Source organism: Oratosquilla oratoria, chromosome 30, assembly GCF_046742065.1.
Source record: "Oratosquilla oratoria isolate Oo_2021 chromosome 30, ASM4674206v1, whole genome shotgun sequence".
NCBI lineage: Eukaryota > Metazoa > Arthropoda > Malacostraca > Stomatopoda > Squillidae > Oratosquilla > Oratosquilla oratoria.
In genome coordinates this window covers 45,158,803-45,166,302 of record NC_134806.1, presented here as the reverse complement: position 1 = coordinate 45,166,302, position 7,500 = coordinate 45,158,803, and the positions used below count along the sequence as shown (strand labels likewise).

The 7,500-nt window shown below is 40.5% G+C and overlaps 1 pseudogene; it reads left to right on the top strand.

The window, feature by feature from the left end:
• LOC143041138 (uncharacterized) overlaps positions 1–7,500 on the top strand; it is a 52,894-nt pseudogene that overhangs the window by 35,034 nt on the left and 10,360 nt on the right.

Genomic DNA, 7,500 nt, shown 5'->3' with positions numbered 1-7,500 from the left:
AAAAAGAAGAAAAAAAAAATGGTGCGCCACTCACTGCTTAATTTATTTTCTATTTTTCTTTTTTTTTGGGGGGAGAGGGGGAGGGGGCTGATGTTATTAGAAAAATGATAAATTTCTACCCGGCCATACTTATATACTCTTTCACAAACGTAATAGTAATAATAATAATGATAATAATAGTAATAATAATCATAACAACAACAATAACAACAACAGTAATGATAATAATAATGATAATAATAATAATAATAATAGTAATAATAATAATAATAATAATGATTACGATAATAATAATAATAACAATAATAACAGTAATAGTAATAATAATAATCATCATGGTAATTACGACAATAATAATAATAATAATAATAATAATAACAACAACAATAACAACAACAGTAATGATAATAATAATACTAATAACAATAATAATAACAATAATAATAGTAATAATAATAATCATAATGATTACGATAATAATAATAATAACAATAATAACAGTAATAGTAATAATAATAATCATCATAATAATAAGAACATAAGAACATAAGAAATAAAGGAGACTGCAAAAGACTATAAGGCCTACACTAGGCAGCTCCGTATCCATCACCACCTGTCGTCCCCATCCATAAAGTTGTCTAATCGTTTTTTAAAACAACTGATAGTTTCAGCGCTTACTACGTGGTTACTAAGTTTATTCCATTCATCGACCACCCTATTTGTAAACCAATTCTTGCCTATTTCCTTCTTAAATCTAAATTTGTCCAGTTTATACCCATTACTGCGAGTCCTGCCCTGTTGTTTTATTATGATGACCTTATTTGAACACTTCTATTAGATCACCCCGCATTCTACGTCTTTCCAGAGAGTGTAAGTTTAGGTGCCTAAGCCTCTCTTCGTAAAGCAAATTTCCGAGTCCTTGTATCATTTTGGTAATTCTTCTCTGTACTGATTCTAGTGAATTTATGTCCATTTTGTAGGACGGAGACCAAAACTGTACCGCATAGTCAAGGATGGGTCTAACTATCGCTAGATAGAGTTTAATAATTACCTCTGCACTTCTATTCGTTACCGATAATAATTACGATAATAATAATAACAATAATAGTAACAATAATATTAATAATTATGATAATTACGATAATAATAACAATAATAGTAATAATAATAATAATCATAATAATTACGATAATAATAATAATAATAGTAATAATAATAATCATAATAATTACGATGATAATAATACTAATAATAATAATAATAATAATAATTACGATAATAATAATAACAATAATAATAACAATGATAGTAATAATAATCATAATAATTACGATAATGATAATAATAATAATAACAATAATAATAATAATCACAATAATTACGATAACAATCATAATAACAATAATAATGATAACTATAATATTAATACATACATACATATACCAAGGCTTTTTCCCCCTTACAAGGGAGGTAGCCAAAAAGGAAAAGGCATAAAATCATTCCCACCCATTCCATCCCTGAATACACTCCACACCCCTCCACCCTCCCTCTTATCTTAGCACCTCCTGGATGACGGGTCATCCCTGCACCTTGTCCACTGCCCTGGGTCAGAAGCAGTGTCGCAAGACACAGCACATCCACAGCAAGGCCGCTTCATTAAATCGGCGACCCCCCCTCTCCGTCCCCCCATGCATAAAAGGAGAAGACGGGGAGAAATCCCTCCGGGCTGCGTCAAATTTTGCTCACACATACTACCTCACCCCCATCCCCTCACCCATTCCACCTCATGCATCACAACATCATCCATATACAACCATTCTCCATTCACCCCTGTCTTCTGTCCTCTCTCGTCCTTCCTTAACAGATATTCCCCTCTTCCCCAAAGCCCCCTTCACTCCATCCATCCACCTCATCCTAGGACGTCCCATCATGTTCACTCCCTCCACATCTGCCTTCCATACCTCTTTTACTAGTCTTTCTTCACTCATTCTTTCCATGTGTCCAAACCATCCTAATACTCTTTCATCAACCCTATCTCCCAACTCCCTTTCCACCCCTGTTCTACTCCTCACCTCCTCATTCCTCACTCTATCTAGCCTAGTAACCCCCATCATACTTCACAGACACCTCATCCCAAACACATTCAAACTCCTTCTCTCTTCCTCTCTTATGTTCCATGTTTCTGCCCCATACAGTGCTGTTGGCACAATCACTCCTTCATATAGTCTCCTCTTAGCATCCATTCCCAAATGTCTATTCCTCATTACACTTTTTAATCCACCAAGGCATTTACTCGCTTCTCTCAATCTACATTCTACCTCCACCTTCACTCCACCTTTTCCTGCCACATTTGCACCCAAGTATCTGAAACTATCCACTTCCTCCAGTCGCTCTCCCTAAATACTCACTTCCAGTCTACTGCCACTTTCACCCCTTGTACATCTCATCACCTTACTTTTACCCACATTTATCTTCAGCTTGCTTCTATCACACACTCTCCCAAACTCTGTCACCAACTTTCTCAATCCCTCCTCCAAGCCTGCTACAAGCGCAGTGTCGTCCGCAAACAACAGCTGGCTCACCTCCCACTTTTCTCCATTTTCTTTAACCATCTCCAATCCCTGACCCACTACCCTTGCATTTACCTCTCGCACTACCCCATCCATGTATAAGTTGAACAGCCAGGGCGACATAACGCATCCTTGACGAAGTCCCACCTTTACCTCTAACCACTCACTTTCTCCATCCCTAATCCTGACACAAGCTCTACTACCCTCATAAAAACTCTTGACAGCTCCTAGAAGCTTTCCTCCTATCCCGTAAATCCGCAAAACCTCCCACAGTGCCTTTCTGTCGACCCTGTCGTAAGCCTTTTCCAGATCCATAAAAACCAAAAAAACATCCTTCCTCTTTCCTACAGCTTTCTCACATATCTGTCTCACCACAAAAATCTGATCTACACAACCTCTACCCGTCCTAAATCCACACTGTTCCTCACCAATTACTCCCTCTGTTCCTCTCCTAATCCTCTCAATCAAGATCCTCCCATAAGCCTTCCCAACTACACTTAACAAGCTAATCCCTCTGAAACTATTACATTTACACTTGTCCCCCTTTCCCTTGTAAAGTGGAACTATACAGGCACTCCTCCAGTCCTCCGGCACTCTACCCTCTCTCCAGCAAACATTAAATAACCTCACCAGCCAGTCCACCATCACTGTACCTCCTTTTTTTTTTTAGACATTCTGCATGGCATCCATCCAGACCAGGTGCCTTACCTGCTTTCATCATCTTAACAACTGCCTTCACTTCATCCTTCCTTATTTCTCCTCCATTTTCCTCACTCATCACGGTCATTTTCTTAGCACTTCCCACTGCAGCTATCTTTCCCTCCCTATCCTTCTTCACATTTAGCAACTCCCTAAAATATTCTGCCCATCTTCCCCTTACTGCCTTCTCTTCCATTATCATCTCTCCATCTGCACCTTTTACCTTTTCTTCTCTACTTGATTCACCTCCTCTTCCTCTCTTAATTTCTTTCCAAAACATCTTTTTATTACTTTCAAAATTTTCTGTCATACTCTTAGCCCATTTCACATCTGCTCTCCTCTTTGCCTCCTTTACCGTTTGCTTTACTTCTCTTTTCTTTTCTTTGTACCTCTCATATGACTCCCTCGTCCTATTTTGTAACCAATCTGTGAAAGCTCGCTTCTTCTCTTCTACAACCTTCTTTGTTTCCTCATCCCACCATTCACTACCCTTCCTTCTATTTCCTCCTGTCCTTCTTGTTCCACACACCATCTTTGCACACTTTGTGACTCTCTCCTTGAACCATCCCCATTCCTCCTCCACTCATAGCTCTACTCTATCCTTCACTCCCTCCCACTCCTCCTTTAGCTTCTTCTTGTACTCCTTCTCCTTTTCATTTAAAGAGTTCACTCTAAGCACCTCCCTACCTTTTGTCCCTTTCCTCTTTCTCCATCTATCCTCCACTCTCAACTTACCTTCCACCAAAAAATGATCTGATATTCCCCACCCTTTCCCCTTAGCACATGTACATCCTTAACTCTTCCTATCATAATCCTATTTACCACTACATAATCCATTAACGCTCTATCTACCACCCTTCCATCCACCACCCTCTCCCATGTGTACTTATGCTTGACTTTCTTCCGAAACACTGTATTTGCTATCATCAACTCTCTTTCTAGACACATTTCCACCATCAACTCTCCACTACGATTCTTTCCTGGAACTCCACATTTCCCAACCACTCCATCAATTGAATCATTTCCTACCCTAGCATTAAGGTCTCCCAGTACTATTACATTGACATTTCTCCCTAATCCCTCTATGCACTCATTTAAATCTATCCAAAAAGCCTCCCTTTCTTCTACACTCTTCTCACTGCCAGGCCCATATGCACTTACAAAAACCCACATCTCCTTTCCCAGTTTCACCTTCATCCACATTATCCTTGAGGAAACCTCCTTCCACTCCACTACACGTTTACCTATCTCTTTACTTACTAGAATAGCCACCCATTTCCTCCCTCGCCCTCTCTTCACTCCTGATAACCTCCCAATTACACTCCCAAACTTACACTCACCCTTCCCTTTCAACTTAGTTTCTCTCAAAGCCAACACATCCATCTTTCTTCTCACAAACATACTACCTATCTCTTCCCTTTTACTCTCATCTGTACCACATCCACGCACATTAAAAGACCCAAACCTTAGGGTGCTGGTCGGAAAACTCCTAGACCCTCTTATGCCTTTACTTTTTTTTAGGAATGTCCCCTGTGGGGCTACAAGGAGAAGGAGGCCTAGTCCCATCCCCGTCCCTTTCTTCTCGCCTCTTACGATCCAAGTGGAAATACTTGGTGGCAGTATAATAATTACGATAATAACAATAATAACAATAATAATAATAATAGTAATAATAATAATAATTATAATAATTACGATAACAATAATAATAAAGATAATAATTACGATAATAATAATAATAATGATGATGATAATAATTACGATAATAATAATAATAATAATAATAATAATAATAATAATGATAATCATAATAATTACGATAATAATGATAATAATTACGATAATAATAATAATAATAATAATATCAATAATGATAATAATGAATAAAGAGATTATATGAATGCACACGCAAAGGACAAAAATAATAAATGGAAAAAAGAAATCAATAAATGAAAAAGAAAAAGAAAGAAAATAAAAGAAAAAGGAAAAAAACGAAGAAAAAAAACGAATAAGGAAAAAGCGAGAGAGAGATAGAGCGAGAGAAAGAGAGCGAAAGAGACAGAGAGAAAGAGATGAATCGAGAGAGAGATAGGATGAGAGACAGAGAGAACGATGATGATAGAGAGCGATAGAGCGAGAAAGAAAAAGAGATAGAGATAGAAAGAGAGCGAGAGATAGAGAAAGAGATAGTGCGAGAAATCGAGAAAGAGAAAGATAAAGTGAGAGACAGAGAGAGATCGAGAGAGGGGGGGGTTAACCCACTACCACCCACAAGCAACCTCCCCCCCAACTTAACCTCCCCCCCCCCCCTTCACCGGCAGGTGGCGCTCCGTCGGGTGCGCCAGGCCCTTGCCCACGTGGAGCAGTACATCCAGACCTGTTGCCATGACGACCTGGACGCCCCGCCGCCGGTCGCCCTCAAGGACCACGAGTGGGACGCCCTCATCACGGCCCACTACAGGCTGGTCCACCACAACAAGAGGATTAAACTGGGGCAAGAGGATCAAATTGAGGTTGGTTACGGGATTCGAACTCGGGGTTCAGAAGTCACACACACACACACACACACACATAATAGATAAATAAATAAAAAAAGGATGGGTCTTGACTGCCGATCACAAGCCCAACACGTGATCCAAGACTTGAAGGAGCACTCTTTCTCACACACACACATACATGGCTCGACGATCCCAGTTCGAGTCCCACCCAGGGATTAACACATTTCAGTATTGCTGCAATCCGAGCCGGTACCATAACTCTGGTGGGCAAGGAGTTGTGTGTGTGTGTGTGTGTGTGTGTGTGTGTGTGTGTGTGTGTGTGTGTGTGTGTGTGTGTGTGTGTGTGTGTGCGCTTGTGTGTGTGTGTGTGATTCACCACTGTCTTGGATCACATGTTGGACTCGTGAATGACAGCTACTACCCTTCCGAATGAGAGATCGGAGCTTGTATAAATGACCGAACCTATAGGTAATGCTGTGACCTTATACACACACACACCTCAAATTCATTGCCCACCTGTGTGTGTGTGTGTGTGTATGTATGTGTGTGTGTGTGTGTGCATGTGTGTGTGTGTATCTTGCCCACCACTTGCAATCTAACCTCTTTTTAAGCCCTTACAATAATCATTATAATATTAACTATTAAATCAATAAATAATAACAATAATAATAATAATAATAATAATAATAATAATAATAATAATAATAGGATGCTCGCTGTCCGAGCGGGTTAGAGCGTTGCTACTTTCGGCGGAGGTTCGAACCCTGCCGCCGGCGAGTTGGACCAAGGGCATGATTTATTTAATTAAACGCTACAAAGTCCTGTAAGGGGCACCGACCTAGCCTCCTGATAGGGGGGGAGTTCGCTACATTAAAATGAGCTATGTTAATGAATAGTAATAATAATAATAATAATAATAATAATAATAATTATTATTATTATTATCATTATTTATGGCCCTCCTCCCCACCCTACCTCTTCCTCCTCTCGCTCCATTCCTTCCACCTCTTCCTCCTCCTCCTCCACCCCATCTCCTCTCGTAGCAACTCGTCCAAGAGTGCGAGAGCGCCCTGGATCGGGTAGTTGCCTTCTGGCCTCAGCTGCAGATGGACGGGATCCGAAACCTGTGGATCGTGAAACCCGGGGCGCAGTCACGGGGCCGCGGGATCATCCTCCTGAACCACCTGGAAGACATCCTGGCCTTGGTCCAGTCCCCTCTCATCCACGAAACGCGATACGTCGTCCAGAAGTACATGGGTGAGTTCTGGCCGACCTTGTCTTGTGGTCGTGACCTTGATCGTGTGACCTTGTTTGTGTGCGTGACCCTGCCTATGCTCGCGACTTTGATGATGTGACCTTTTTGGGTGAGTTCTGGCTGACCTTGTCTTGTGGTCGTGACCTTGATCGTGTGACCTTGTTTGTGTGCGTGATCCTGCCTATGCTCGCGACTTTGATGATGTGACCTTTTTGGGTGAGCTATGGGTGACCTTGTCTTGTGGTCGTGACCTTGCTTATGCTCGCAACCTTGATTGTGTGACCATTTTATGCTTGTGATTTTATATGACCTTGTGTTCGTGCCCTTTATTTTGTAACCTTGATGATGTGACCTTTTTTATGTGTCCTTGTTCGTATACCTGACCTTGATTATGGTCGTCAACTTGTTTGTGTTCGTTCCTGAGCTTGTGTTTGTGACCTTGATTTTCTGGCATTGTGTTCATGACTTTGATTATATG